Source organism: Armigeres subalbatus, chromosome 1, assembly GCF_024139115.2.
Source record: "Armigeres subalbatus isolate Guangzhou_Male chromosome 1, GZ_Asu_2, whole genome shotgun sequence".
Lineage (NCBI taxonomy): Eukaryota > Metazoa > Arthropoda > Insecta > Diptera > Culicidae > Armigeres > Armigeres subalbatus.
This window is the reverse complement of record NC_085139.1, coordinates 109,471,630-109,487,384: the sequence shown is the minus strand read 5'-3', so window position 1 is coordinate 109,487,384 and position 15,755 is coordinate 109,471,630. Positions and strand designations below refer to the sequence as shown.

Sequence of the window (15,755 nt, the reverse complement as noted above, 5' to 3'; positions counted from 1 at the left end):
TGCCTAGACTAAGGCAATGGTGAATGTGATTCCTTCTTTAAAAATAATGCATTTGCTCGGACTAATGCAATGGTAAATGCGTCGCTTCTTTAGGGAGTGTTTCCCCAGATTATTATTTTTATTATTCTATCTTTAATAACACGTATCTGCCCGAAATAAGATAATATGGATGTAATCCATTCTTAAAAAGAAAACATTTCCGCGCAGTAAGGCAATAGTAGATGTGGTCCCTCCTTCAGAATTAGGCGTTAGCTCGAAATAATGCAAATATGAATGAATTGAGAATGATAATAAGGATTAATGTGCTCTCTTATTTGGATGCCAATTTGGCCAGAATAAGGGAAAAATATATATGTATTGAATGTATAATATTTTATCGAAAAACATTTTGCCGAATCCATTTTCTCAGAATAGCATTAGGCTTTTCTTTCGACATATAATTGCTCCATATCAATCCTTTATTATATCTGGCAAGCGCGTTCCTATAGTGAACGAATTATCTCTTCTTCTTGTCTTATTATGGACAGACGTTCTCTCTCGAGACGCTTTATACTGGATAAACGAGTTTATATAAAGAAGGAATTATCTCCTCCATTAGCATAACATCGGGTAGACGGGTTCATTTAAAGAAGGCACTGCCTCATTGATTTACTTTGTTTTACACAAACGAGTTCATTTAAAGAAGGGACTATCTATCCTCTTTGCCTTATACCGGGCAAATGTGTTCGTTTGAGGTAGACATTGTCACTTCCTTTTGCTTTAAATCGGGCAGATGAATTCATCTAAACAAGGATACTAATACATTTAAAGAAAGCAATATCTCTTAATTTCGCCTTCGCTGTTTTTCAACTTAGTGTTCCACTAGCATTTCCACAGTTATTGAAACCTCAGGCAAGGGCCAGTTGCATGAATGTCTTGTGTGACAAGTGCAATTGACACACTGTGCTCAAAAAGCCGAAAATGCTTCTCACCCGGAAGAAATCTTCCAACCGCTTTGTGCCGCACTCAAAAAGAAGAGAGAAGCATTCGGGGAAATGTTACATTCGGGGAATTGTTTCATTCGGGGAATCGTTACATTCGGGGAAATTGCATTCGGGGAATTATTTTCGGGGAATTGTCGTACAATCTTTCTTCGCACTCTGAAGGTTTCAAGTTCAATCAAGCGACAGCGGCTCTCGTATACAGTATAGACCATAAACAGTTTTCAGTAAATACAAAATTGTAGAAAGCGCTGTGCTCTTCTCTTCTTATCCTTTTAGCGTAAATGAATGGATGCTCAGGAACGTACAATCACTCGATTCGAGTTCGTGTCCCAGTGAGTGTCAACATTTGTTTCAATGCGTATCGAAGTCAGCATAGAACAATTAACTATTTTGGTCGATAAAACAGTGATGGCTGAAAACAGAATTAGATATTTGGGTAAATAACATGTATAACAAAATTTGTTACCAACTTGGTATCAGTGATAATCTTGTTTGTTTTTTTAGTTATTTCGGGAACAAAATTCTAGTATCATTTTGTTAGATTTTAATTCAACTAAAATAATAATAAGTTCAGTTATCAAAATGTTAGATAACCGGATAATAGAATTTGTTATCAATTAGTTATTCATCTTTGCTCGTGTGTGATCATAGATGAGTAAAAAATGTGAATTAAATCCTAGATGTTTAAAAAACGCGCTACTCTAGGACGAACCGAAAAACCATTTTTATTGACTTATTGGAAAGCCATCTGGTGGCTAAATGTGGTTATAGATGAGTAAAAACTACCAGGTCCCAGGTCACTGTCTGAAATTATTTAGAAAAAATTGTGCTGCTCTAGGACAAATTTGAAAAGTTGCCCATTCTTACGGACGGTAAAGAATCCAGATCTGCCGGATGAGTGAGAACAAGAAATTTACTCTCAGATCATTTCCAGGAATGATTTAGAGAAATTCGCGATACCTTAAAACATGAATAACTCATTGTTGGTTATTTTTCCACAAGCACTTCAGCCCTAGCCCTTTATTTGTTTATATTCACCCGAGCCTTCTATTGAATCACTTTGAGTGTCTTCTCAATTGATAGAAAAAAATCGAGGAATACACAGTGGTTTGGTGTAAATTGGTCATCTGACTGAAAATATATCTCACTTTCACTCAATGTGTTGTACTATTTATAACAGTGCTAGTCCCAGAAGGTTAAGAAGTAATTCCAAGACAGTTGTGCACCATGCGCCTCCATATGCCTGCACTCGTTCGAGAACTGCCCATAGCTTTGCAAAGGCACAACGATGGAAACGAACGTATGATGTGATGCCATGTAACAGCCTCCATGAGTTTACCGGCAACAGAAATCACCATATGCTGGAAAAGTTGTAATCGCGAACCAAATTGTCTGCAACAGTGAGATGGCATCAGCAAGTCACATTTGTTAACTATCACATGAGGTTTAAAATACCAATGAAAAACATTTCACTTGAATCTTTGCGGCAGCATCTGCTTAGCTAACTACGGCGCATTGCTCCCTAGATTTTTGGCGTATCTAATAAATCTCCGAAATATTAGGTACGTGAAAGTATTGATTCTACAAAAGAACAAAATATCAAGCATGTATCAGGAAGCATCTGTGAAGGTCACGAAATGCAAAATAAAATACAGAAACATCAACGTTTTAGGTTCTACTTTTTACCCTTCGTTACGTACAACATTAACATTCCGCCAGTTGTGGGTGGCGCACATTTCATTCCATCGAACCATATGCTCGTTGGATATTAGTTCGCTGCATTGCCTCCCGGCTGCTCGATGGTTCGATGACGGTCAGTGGGTGCATTCTATTTTCGGATCAGAATTTCCCACACCCGCAGAAGTGTACATCACGGCCCGCTTTAGAAACTGCCACCACCGGATTAGAAGTCAAATTCTAGCGAAAACATATGTTAGAATTTTGTTTTGTTGAGATTTTCTCGCTCACCCACCCGCTCACATGGACGAGTTTTCACGCGAATCGCTTTCCCCAACGTCTCACTCACAGTCTGAAGGTTCGAGTCGGCACAGTGAAACGAGAACGAGATAAACTTTCTCGCGCAGTTACGATGTTCTCTTCTACGTTTGACGTGCATCTCTCCTCGTTCTCTCGGTAGATGTGTGTTTGTTTAATTCTCGCGGCATGTGATAGCGATAGTCACTTCCCAAATAGAATTAGCACACAAAATCGCATCACTGATTATATTCTTTCGGTTGGCCATGAAAAATACGCAGTTTGTAACCCCCGGCTTAAACACAGGATGCAATAGGAATTTTCCGAGAATCGCCCCGGGTAACAAACTATTTTTTTTTCTTGTTTATTTATTGACCTAAGATCACCTGACGAAGCCAGAGGTGGGATACCACCCGTCACTAGCACGCTATTGTTCTTAAAGGCAACGTGCTTGCACTAAGTGGTGCCCCATAAAATAACAATAACTTGCACCGCCAGTATTAACATACAATACATTTTAAATATCAACGGATTGAATTGGCCATTTCATCAGATATTTGCACAGCCATAGCCTGAACTACGAAATGGTCATACAACGCATGATCATTAGCACGATGTTCCCCCTACAATTGCTTGAAGATACATTTCACTAAATTTAATATATACAGCGTGAGAACTTGATATATTTAAAACTGTTATACAAATGTATTAATATTCACAACGATAAGGATACCTTTAAACAAATAAAAATCTAGCTTATTCTGAACACCAGCTTTTTGCCTTTCTCGTACACTAAGCGTACGTACCCGAGCAGGAGAAATTGGCTCAATGATACTTAATTCTGTTATTGATACCATACTCTGTTATGAACTAGCCCTTCATAAGAGGTAAAATACCAAAGGAATAATACCAAAAACTAATATGCACAATACTTAAGCCATAACATACTCTTCTTCTTCTTCTTCTTCTTATTGGCATTACATCCCCACACTGGGACAGAGCCGCCTCGCAGCTTAGTGTTCATTAAGCACTTCCACAGTTATTAACAGCGAGGTTTCTAAGCCAAGTTACCATTTTTGCATTCGTATATCATGAGGCTAGCACGATGATGCTTTTATGCCCAGGGAAGTCGAGACAATTTCCAATCCGAAAATTGCCTAGACCGGCACCGGGAATCGAACCCAGCCACCCTCAGCATGGTCTTGCTTTGTAGCCGTGCGTCTTACCACACGGCTAAGGAGGGCCCCATAACAAACTCAGTTATTAAATTGATTTCCAATACCAAATGCATAACCAATTATCATTCGTTTGGTATTGAAATACCTAAGCATGGTATGCCTCAAGTATTCTGCATATAAGTTGTTGGTATTATTTTTTGGTATTTTACCTCTTATGCAAGGCTAAATCATACCAATTTCTGTTATCGAGGTCGTCGCTCCTGCTCGGGTGAAGGCTATAACACTGCTTCAAAAACAAAATCTCGATAGGAGGAGGATTTTTATAAACCGATTTTGAGTAAGAAGTATAAAAAAAAATGACTAAATTAAGAACAGCCCAAAAACATTAGGAAACTGCCAATAGAAAAAAATCAAGGCTAGAACCAATAACCAATACAAAATTTTCATAAAAGTTAGCAATAAATAATGCCATTGAAATTATTGGAGAATTTTCAGTAGATATGTTCGAATATATTTTTGCAGGAGCTTTGGAAGAATTCAGCAGGAATCCATGAAGATAATTCCGCAGAAATTGTTCAATTTCTTTTTCGAACATTCATTCGGGATTTTCTTCGGAAGTTTCCCGGGATTTGGAAGAAGTGGATCCGTTTATACGTATTCTTGCGTATTTGCATGATCTGACATTTAATAAACATTAACAGAAATCCTCATATTTACGAATTTAACTAAGAAACATTTTCCAAATCAGATAATCCGGCGATCTTCAGCATTTTGGGCGTTTTTTTTCTAAATTTACTTCTCACACAATAAAAATAAGCTTTTATCTTTTAAGTCAGTACTTGGGCGAAAGCTCATAAATATATTTATCAGCTGATGCTCAACCCAAAATTTTAGAGCGGTAGCATCTTTTTCGTTTTGTTATGTTGCACGGAGTGATTTTGACACCAATATGCATTTAAATATGCTTCAAGCTGGTAGATGTTTTTATAAGCTTTCGTTCAAGAACCAGCTTGAAAGATAAAAGATTATAGTTATTGATTTTTGATTTTTTTAGTATGATTTTTTAGTATTTTCGGTTATGAAATCTGATATATTGGAAAATTTGTTCTAATAAATCAGACTTCAGAGCCGAAAAATCTAAAAAAAAGTTCAAGCTTATTTTATTTTGTAACAAGCAAATTAAGGGAAAAAGCGCTTAACATACTGGGGAACACTGAGTTAATCTGTTACAAAATTTAACTTGGCATAGAATAATCGACCTGAATTGAAATAAATTGTAGTAAAAGCCCTAAAGGATTTATCCAAAAAAAGTATGTACTCTGTAGCATGGGTTTTGATCAAATTATTAAATTTGGGCTCAAATTCAACAGCCCCAACCCTCCCGTTCCAAAAATCACGAACCCGCGTGAGAGCACCGACAAGGCGGCAAGCACAAAGCGAGAGAAAGGCTGAGGCTGCCTGCCTATTCGTGAGCAGAAGCAACAAGTATTTTGGGTAGAGTGTGTCTTCCGGGCAAAAAAAAACCCTGTCGTCCGGTCCGGCGGCGACAGACAAGCCTTGTTTTCGGGACAACACATTCTACATAGGGGCTGTCCATATACCACGTGGACAAGTTTTGATCAGTTTTAGTTTTAGATACCCCATTTCCCCAGCGTTGACAACCGCTAATATAAATTTAAATTCGTGAACATCTGCCCTATCCCCTTCCCCCTTAAACTGTGCACGTAGTATATGAACAGCCCCATAGGGATACGATGTGGGAAGAGGCGATTACCCGTTGTGGTGCGATTCCGATGTGTGTGTATGATTGAATGCCTGCCTGTTTGTAGGCCTGCTTGATTCTTCCGAGGGCTTTTGTGGACATGCGTGTCCTGTTGCCTAGGGTAAGGGTGGTTTTCTAGAGTGACTCAAATTTTTAGTCTCTTGTCAAAAAAAAATCAGATGCGTGCTATGGGAGAAATAAAAAAAACAAGCTACACATTGTTTGAAAATAGAGAAGCAATAAATCAAAAAAATACAGCAACCAAATGGTCCACAAATGGTCGATTTTTTTGTTTAGAATTGTCAATATACACACCGGTTATAGGATAAAAGCTTAAAGGTTAAAAAGTCGAAAGGACAAAAGGTTGAAGTGTGAAAAGGTCGAAGGACAAAAGGTCGAAACAAAAAATCTGCGTCAAACGGTCGAAGGACAAAATGTCTAAATGAAGAAAGGCCCTTCTTTTTCCCTTCTTCTCTATTATTTTTTCTCTCTCTCTCACCTTTTTATTTATATCTTCTTTCTTTTTCCTTCTTCCTTCTTGCTTCATATGTATATTCCCTTCTATTCTTCTTCTTTCTCATTTCTTTCTTATTTCTTTCTTCCTTCTTCCTTCCATATTTCATCTCCCATGTTTCTAACGTCTTTCTTCTTTTATTTTCTTTTTTTTCTTCCTTGATTCCTTCTTTCTTGCTTCTTTCTGCCTTCTTCCTGCCTTATTTCTTCCTTCTTTTTTCTGTCTTTCTTCATTCTTTCTCCTTTTTTCCTTTTTTCCTACTTCCTTCCTTCTTTCCTTTTTTCCTCCTTTCTTCTTTCTTTCTATCTTCTTTTTTCTCTTTTTTATCCTTCTTCCTTTCTTCTTTCTTACTTCCTTCAGTTTTTCAGGAAACAGTTTCTTTTCATTATTTCTTCTTTCTTTCTTCACTCTTTTTTCCTTCTTTTTTTCTTCCATCTTTCTTCCTTTCTTTTTTTATTTCTTTCTTTCTTCTTTCTCCCTTTTTCTTCTTTTTACCTTCCTTATTTCTCTCTCCTTTGTTTTTTGTTTCCTCCATTTTTTCTTTCTTTTTTTCCTGCTACTTGCTTCTTCTTTGTATCTTCTTTTTTTGTTTCCTTGTGTCTTCTCTCCATCATCTTTCTTGATGTTTTTTCCTTGTGTCTTCTCTTCTTCCTTCCTTCTTCTATTTCCCTTTCAACTTCTTTCTTCCTTCTTTTTTTCTCCTTCCTTTCTACCGTCTTTTTTTTCTTTCTTTCTACCTTTTTCTTCCGTCTTTCTTCTTTCTTTCTTCTTCCTTTTTTCCTTCTTTCTTCCCACTTTCTTCTTTCTTTCTTATTTTTTCCTTCTTTTTTCCTCTTTTTTTCTTCTTTCTTCCCTTCTTCATTTTTTCCCTTTTTAGCTTCATTCTTTTTTGCTTATATCTCAACCTTCCTCTATCTTTCTTTTTTGTTTTTTTTCTGTTTTGTTTTTCTTTATTCTTCTTTTCTTTTTCTTACTGTATATTCTTCCTCCCTCCTTCTTTTTACCTTTTCACTTCTCATTTATATCACACTTTTTACTTCTCCTTTCCTTACTCCTCACATCACATTTCTCACTTGTCACTTTCTACTTCTCATTTCTTTGTTTTAACTTCTCACTTCTAACTACTTACTTCTCACTTCTCACTACTCACTACTCACTACTATCTACTCAGTATTCACTTCTCACTTCTAACTACTCACTACTCACTTCTCATATCTCACTTATCAATTCTCACTTCTCAATTTTCACTTTCCACTTCTTATTTACCTATGCTCACTACTCCCTTCTCACGTCTCATTTTTCACTTATCATTCCTTTCTTTTGTCTTTGTCTTGTCTTGTCCTTTCGAACTTTTGACCTTCGTCGTTATGATACATATTCGACTAAATGACCCTTCGAGCTTTTGTCCAATTGATCCTTCGACCTTTTTTCCTTTCGACCTTTTGTCCTTCGACCTTTTGACCTTCGACGTTTTGATACATATTCGACTTTTTGACCCTTCGACCTTTTGACCTTTCGACCTTTTGACCGTTCGACCTTTTGTCCTTCGATCTTTTGACCTTCGACCTTTTGACCTTCGATCTTTTGATACAGAATCTACACACCATCACCGCTAGGTAGATTATTCTTGGTTTTTCTTATTGGCATTACATCCCTCACTGGGACATTGCCACCTCGCTGCTTAGTGTTCGTTCCGCACTTCCATAGTTATTAACCGCGAGATTTCTAAGCCAAGTTACAATTTTTGCATTCTTATATCATGACGCTAGTAAGATAATTCTTTTATGCCCAGGGAAGTCGAGACAATTTCCAAACCAAAAATTGGCTAGACCGACACCGGGAATCGAACCCATCCATCCTCAGCATAGTCATGCTTTATAGCCGCGCATATTACCAGTTAGCTAAAGAAGGCCCCATGTGCAGGGATTATAACGCAATAGGTTCCCCCAGGAAATCCTCCGGAGGTCCCCCCTGGAAATTCTCCGGAAATTACCACGAGAATTCTGCCAGCAGTTCTTACAAGAATTCTTCTGGAAGTTCCTTCGGGAATTCATCAGAAAGTTCGTCCTGGAATTCTTCCGAAACCTAGTCTGGAATCCTCCGGGAATTCATCCGGGAATTCCTCCAGAACAGCGGTTCTCAACCTGGGGTACATGTACCCCTGGGGGTACCTTCGCTGGCCCTTGGGGGTACCTCGGATAAAAATGCGTAATGGCGGACGTATTACAATTCCAATCAAAACTCATTGATAAAGTTTTGATAATTGCGTATTTTCTATTGTTCAGCTCGAAGGCCTTCTTTCAAGAAGCTCGGAAGCTTCCTTCCAAGAGGCTCGGAAACCTTCTTCCAAGAGGCTTGGCAGGAGGCTTCCGAGCCTCTTGGAAGGAGGCTTCCGAGCCTCTTGGAAGGAGGCTTCCGAGCCTCTTGGAAGGAGGCTTCCGAGCCTCTTGGAAGGAGGCTTCCGAGCCTCTTGAAAGGAGGCTTCTGAGCCTCTTGAAAGGAGGCTTCCGAGCCTCTTGAAAGGAGGCTTCCGAGCCTCTTGGAAGGAGGCTTCCGAGCCTCTTGGAAGGAGGCTTCCGAGCCTCTTGGAAGGAGGCTTTCAAGCCTCTTGGGAGGAGAGTTCAGAGCCTCTTGGAAGGAGGCTTCCTGAGCCTCTTGGAGGAGGCTTCCGAGCCTCTTGGAAGGAGGCTTCCGAGCCTCTTGGAGGAGGCTTCCGAGCCTCTTGGAAGGAGGCTTCCAGGCCTCTTGGAAGGAGGCTTCTGAGCCTCTTGGAAGGAGGCTTCCAGGCCTCTTGGAGGAGGCTTGAGCCTCTTGGAAGGAGGCTTCCTGAGCCTCTTGGAAGGAGGCTTGAGCCTCTTGGAAGGAGGCTTCCAGGCCTCTTGGAGGAGGCTTCCAGCCTCTTGAAGGAGGCTTCTGAGCCTCTTGGAAGGAGGCTTCTGAGCCTCTTGGAAGGAGGCTTCCTGAGCCTCTTGGAAGGAGGCTTCTGAGCCTCTTGGAAGGAGGCTTCTGAGGCCTCTTGGAAGGAGGCTTCGAGCCTCTTGGAAGGAGGCTTCCGAGCCTCTTGGAAGGAGGCTTCCGAGCCTCTTGGAAGGAGGCTTCCGAGCCTCTTGGAAGGAGGCTTCCGAGCCTCTTGGAAGGAGGCTTAGGAGCCTCTTGGAAGGAGGCTTCCGAGCCTCTTGGAAGGAGGCTTCCGAGCCTCTTGGAAGGAGGCTTCCGAGCCTCTTGGAAGGAGGCTTCCGAGCCTCTTGGAAGGAGGCTTCCGAGCCTCTTGGAAGGAGGCTTCCGAGCCTCTTGGAAGGAGGTTTCCAAGCCTCTTGGAAGGAGGCTTCCAAGCCTCTTGGAAGGAGGCTTCCAAGCCTCTTGGAAGGAGGCTTCCAAGCCTCTTGGAAGGAGGCTTTCAAGCCTCTTGGAAGGAGGCTTTCAAGCCGCTTGGAAGGAGGCTTCCAAGCCTCTTGGAAGAAGGCTTCCAAGCCTCTTGGAAGGAGGCTTCCAAGCCTCTTGGAAGGAGGCTTCCAAGCCGCTTGGAAGGAGGCTTCCAAGCCTCTTGGAAGGAGGCTTCCAAGCCTCTTGGAAGGAGGCTTCCAAGCCTCTTGAAAGGAGGCTTCCGAGCCTCTTGGAAGGAGACTTCCGAGCTTCTTGGAAGGAGGCTTCCGAGCCTCTTGAAAGTAGGCTTTCCGAGCCTCTTGAAAGGAGGCTTCCGAGTGTCTTGAAAGGAGGCTTCCAAGCCTCTTGAAAAGAGGCTTCCGAGCCTCTTGACAGGAGGCTTCCGAGCCTCTTGAAAGGAGGCTTCCGAGCCTCTTGAAAGGAGGCTTCCGAGCCTCTTGAAAGGAGGCTTCCGAGCCTCTTGAAAGGAGGCTTCCGAGCCTCTTGAAAGGAGGCTTCCGAGCCTCTTGAAAGGAGGCTTCCTGAGCCTCTTGAAAGGAGGCTTCTGAGCCTCTTGAAAGGAGGCTTCCAGGCCTCTTGAAAGGAGGCTTGAGGCCTCTTGAAAGGAGGCTTCCGAGCCTCTTGAAGGGAGGCTTCGGAGCCTCTTGAAAGGAGGCTTCTGAGCCTCTTGAAAGGAGGCTTCCGAGCCTCTTGAAAGGAGGCTTGAGCCTCTTGAAAGGAGGCTTCTGAGCTCTTGAAGGAGGCTTCTTGAAAGGAGGCTGAGCCTCTTGAAAGGAGGCTTCCGAGCCTCTTGAAAGGAGGCTTGAGCCTCTTGAAAGGAGGCTTCCAGGCCTCTTGAAAGGAGGCTTCCTGAGCCTCTTGAAAGGAGGCTTCTGAGCCTCTTGAAAGAAGGCTTCCGAGCCTCTTGAAAGGAGGCTTCCGAGCCTCTTGAAAGGAGGCTTCCGAGCCTCTTGAAAGGAGGCTTCCGAGCCTCTTGAAAGGAGGCTTCCGAGCCTCTTGGAAGGAGACTTCCGAGCTTCTTGGAAGGAGGCTTCCGAGCCTCTTGAAAGTAGGCTTTCCGAGCCTCTTGAAAGGAGGCTTCCGAGTGTCTTGAAAGGAGGCTTCCAAGCCTCTTGACAAGCGGCTTCCGAGCCTCTTGACCGGAGGCTTCCAGGCCTCTTGAAAGGAGGCTGGAGGCCTCTTGAAAGGAGGCTTCCAGGCCTCTTGAAAGGAGGCTTCCTGAGCCTCTTGAAAGGAGGCTTCCAGGCCTCTTGAAAGGAGGCTTCTGAGCCTCTTGAAAGGAGGCTTCCGAGGCCTCTTGAAAGGAGGCTTCTGAGCCTCTTGAAGGAGGCTTCCAGGCCTCTTGAAAGGAGGCTTCTGAGCCTCTTGAAAGGAGGCTTCTGAGCCTCTTGAAAGGAGGCTTCCAGCCCTCTTGAAAGGAGGCTTCCAGGCCTCTTGAAAGGAGGCTTCTGAGCCTCTTGAAAGGAGGCTTCCGGGCCTCTTGAAAGGAGGCTCTGAGGCCTCTTGAAAGGAGGCTTCCTGAGCCTCTTGAAAGGAGGCTTCCGAGCCTCTTGAAAGGAGGCTTCCAGGCCTCTTGAAAGGAGGCTTCCTGAGCCTCTTGAAAGGAGGCCTGAGCCTCTTGAAAGGAGGCTTCCGAGCCTCTTGAAGGGGAGCTTCCTGAGCCTCTTGAAAGGAGGCTCTGAGCCTCTTGAAAGGAGGCTTCCTGAGCCTCTTGAAAGGAGGCCTGAGCCTCTTGAAGGGCTTTCCAGGCCTCTTGAAGGAGGCTGAGCCCTCTTGAAAGGAGGCTTCCGGGCCTCTTGAAGGAGGCTTCCGAGCCCTCTTGAAGGAGGCTCTGAGCCTCTTGAAAGGAGGCTCTGAGCCTCTTGAAAGGAGGCTTCCTGAGCCTCTTGAAAGGAGGCTTCCGAGGCCTCTTGAAAGGAGGCTTCCTGAGCCCTTGAAGGCTTCCTGAGCTCTGAAGGAGGCCTGAGCCTCTTGAAAGGAGGCTTCCGAGCTCTTAAGGAGGCTCTGAGCCTCTTGAGGAACTCTGAGCCTGGAAGCCTCCTTCAAGAGGCTCAGGCCTCCTTTCAAGAGGCTCGGAAGCCTCCTTCCAAGAGGCTCGGAAGCTTCCTTTGAAGAGGCTCTTGAAAGGAGGCTTCCGAGCCTCTTGAAAGGAGCCTCTGAGCTCGGAAGCCTCCTTTCAAGAGGCTCGGAAGCCTCCTTTCAAGAGGCTCGGAAGCCTCCTTCCAAGAGGCTTGGAAGCCTCCTTTGAAGAGGCTCGGAAACCTCCTTTGAAGAGGCTCGGAAGCCTCCTTCCAAGAGGCTCGGCAGCCTTATTTCAAGAGGTTCGGAAGCCTCTCTACAAGAGGCTTAGAAGCCTCTAATAAAAAGAGACGCGGAAGCCTACTTTAAAAGGATTCAATAGCTGAAAGGAGCGTCCCTTCAAAGGGCTCGGAATTATGTTTTTTAAGAGGATTGGAAGCCTGCTTTCGAGAGAGGGTACTTCAATTAATGCAAAAGTTCGAAGGGGTACCTCTCAAGAAAAAGGTTGAGAACCGCTGCTCCAGAAGTTCCTCCGGGAATTCCTCCGGAAGTTCTTCCGGGAATTCCTCCGAAAGTTCCTCCGGGAATTCCTCCGGAGATTCCTCCGGGAATTCCTCCGGAAGTTCCTCCGGGAATTCCTTCGGAAGTTCCTCCGGAAGTTCCTCCGGAAGTTCCTCCGGGAATTCCTCAGGAAGTTCCTCCGGGAATTCCTCCGGAAGTTCCTCCGGGAATTCCTCCGGAAGTTCCTCCGGGAATTCCTCCGGAAGTTCCTCCGGGAATTCCTCCGGAAGTTCCTCCGGGAATTCCTCCGGAAGTTCCTCCGGGAATTCCTCCGGAAGTTCCTCCGGGAATTCCTCCGGAAGTTCCTCCGGGAATTCCTCCGGAAGTTCCTCCGCAAGTTCCTCCATGATTTCCTCTGGAAGTTCCTCCGGAAATTCCTCCGGGATTTTCTCCGGAAGTTTCTCCAGGATTTTCTCCGGAAGTTCCTCCGGGAATTTCTCCGGAAGTTCCTCCGGGAATTTCTCCGGAAGTTCCTCCGGGAATTTCTCCGGAAGCTCCTCCGGGAATTTCTCCGGAAGTTCCTCCGGGAATTTCTCCGGAAGTTTCTCCGGGAATTTCTCCGGAAGTTCCTCCGGGAATTTCTCCGGAAGTTCCTCCGGGAATTTCTCCGGAAGTTCCTCCGGGAATTTCTCCGGAAGTTCCTCCGGGAATTTCTCCGGAAGTACCTCCAGGAATTTCTCCGGAAGTTCCTCCGGGAATTTCTCCGGTAGTTCCTCCGGGAATTTCTCCGGAAGTTCCTGCGGGAATTCCACCGGAAGTTCCTCCGGGAATTCCTCCGGAAGTTCCTCCGGGAGTTCCTCCGGAGGTTCCTCCGAGAATTCCTCCGGAAATTCCTCCGGGAATTCCTCCGGAAATTCCTCCGGGAATTCCTCCGGAAGTTCCTCCGGGAAATCTTCCGGATGTTTCTCCGGGAATTCCCCCGGATGTTCCTCCGGGAATTCCTTCAGCGGTTCCTTCGAGAATTCCTTCGGAAATTCATTCGGAAGTTCCTTCGGGAATTCCTTCGGAGGTTCCTTCGGTTATTCCTTCGGTTATTCCTTCGGTTATTCCTTCGTAAGTTTTTTCGGGAGTTTCTTCGGTAAATCCTTCGGAAGTTTCTTCTGGAATTCCTTTGGGAGTCCTTTCGGAAATTCCATCGGAAGATTCTCCGGGAATTCATTCGGAAGTTTTTCTCGGCTGTTTCCTTGTGTATTCCTCCAAATGTTGCTTCGGAAATTAATCCGGGAATTCCGCCAGAGTTTTTTCTCCTGGAGTTCTCAGCAATTATCTAATATAAGAAGTCAAAATACAATTGCCGCAAAGTCGGACAGTAGTTAAGCCCTGTTTTGACTCCGAAATAAAGATTAAATGCAAAGAAACATTTTTTTTTTGTTTAATGTTGCCAATTACAATTTTGGAATATTTTTTTGTCACCATAGCACGTTCAAAAGGAATGCCAGTGCACTTACTGTTGAGGTACGCCTTATTACGTGATTAAAGAACGGTGCATTGATGCCTCTTGTAAAACCTCATTGTTTTCCAACAGATTCTAATCGAACCACCCTACCGTTCAGCACCCCATAATCACCCACTGATAACGATACGCATTCTCCCGTTCTTCGTAGGACCGAGATACGGGCACCGACAACGACATCGATGCAGATAGGAAACGAAAAAGCCCCTAAAGAGAGGGAGAGCGTACTCTAAGCGGCATCAGCACCGCACGAAAGAACGAACGGTGAGCAAATGCGGTCCAATGGATACGATTTGATAAGGATCTGCCTCGCCTGCTCCCGGCCACCTAGAAGCTGCCCACCCCCGTTCTCCGCCGTTTGTGCCACCGGAGCCCAAAGGAGTATAGAAACCGAAACAGCAGCAGAGAAGGCCTCTTCACATCGAGCCCCGTCGTGACATTCGGGGGTTTCGTCGCCGCCACCGCCGCACCGCAGCCGTCGTCGCCGTCGTCGCTCTCAGCAAATAGCTGTCGACTGTCTTGGCCGTTCTGTACGTACGACGCTGTGTTGGTTAGTGGACGCAAAAATCCCTTTCTGGTTCCATCAAGCTCCGGCTGTGAAGCGCTGAGCTACCCATCCATCCAACCATCCATCTGTCCTTCCGTCTGACAACGTTCGCGGGCTTCGGTCGCCGTCAAAGTGCGATCCAACAAGTGGTGCCAACCGCGAGAAGCGTGTGCAGAGTGTAAGGGCAGTGAAAACTCCAGCCGCGTGAAACATATGTTTCGCTGGTGGTTCGCGAAAATTGCCGTAATTTGTGATGATAAGTGAAAGTGTTTGACGAGATAGGCAGCAAGAACCGCATCGGTGGTGGCGAACAGAAAGCAACAAGCAAAAGAGTGTGTAGTGTGTTAAACGCCTCAGGTGCCCCCCCAACCGCCCAATCCGTGTTGTTAAGTGTTGCTGCAACAGGTTCTGGACACCGTTCGGTGGACGGACAATACGGCACAGGTATTTGGCTCGTCAAGATAACAGATCTACCAACGACAGCACGGCGACAAAAATATCAAACCTTCTACGCGTAAACATCTGCCTGGATAGCTGCCTGCGGGGAATTCTATTGACTCGCGGGGTGGTGATAACGAATCGGGGGAAACGGTTCCGACGGGGTAGAATTTTGGACTCGTTATCTGTTTGCACTCCCGGAGCATGCTCAAATAAAGTTCTCGACGCAATTTGACAAACAGCACCCCGCACCGTTTGGCTTCCATATGGTGGCGGACGCACGGTAATTGAGAACATATGGATCGTTCTGGGCGAAAGGTGCGATGATTGATTGGGGTGTTTTGATTGTGATTTGGGACTCCCTTCGGGAGGAATATCGAACAGCACTAATCACGGAAGGTGATTTAGCAGATTTAGTTTACAAACAACTGCTTTTAATCGGTTCTAATCTGGAACAGTCGTTAACGTATGGTGGTTTCCAAATACCGTTTTTCACAGTTCGAGTTAAATCAAAATCAGTTTAAAATGTACAAATACATCGGTTTTGATAAGAATGAACCTGTGTAGTGCGATAAAGTGTTGTTACTAATCACACATGTAAACATATGTTTGATATTGCGTGATAGATCTGACGAAAAAAAATCAGTACATACACAGACGCCGGTTTGATATCAGCCGTACTAGAGTTAAACAACTGTTGTAATTAAACAGCACTATTACAAAGGTCATAAAGATAGAATTTCAAAGATTTGAGGTATGTCTCGAATTATGTAACACATTGTTGAGGAAAGAACGTGAAAAATCCCCAAAATAGTTGCTCCATATGGATATTTTTTTATAACATAAGTAGGCAGGGAAGAATAAGGGCTTAAAAGCTTCATCCTAGTTTGGATGGGCAGAATGAGAAGTGAGTTTTCTTTGTTCGTTGCTAAATTTTGTTTG

General features: G+C 44.2%; 1 protein-coding gene across 3 annotated transcripts in view; it reads left to right on the top strand.

Annotated features, from left to right (window-relative positions):
* Positions 1-15,755, top strand: part of LOC134204809 (probable serine/threonine-protein kinase DDB_G0267686) — a 333,973-nt gene that overhangs the window by 39,023 nt on the left and 279,195 nt on the right. Inside the window, exon 1 of one of the 3 annotated variants that reach the window (XM_062679610.1) lies at positions 14,014-14,819. The exons of the other annotated variants lie outside the window; for them this stretch is intronic. The gene's annotated coding sequence lies outside the window, so the exon portion shown is untranslated. Of the gene's footprint in view, positions 1-14,013; positions 14,820-15,755 lie in introns of those variants that run through there. 3 annotated transcript variants of the gene reach the window in all.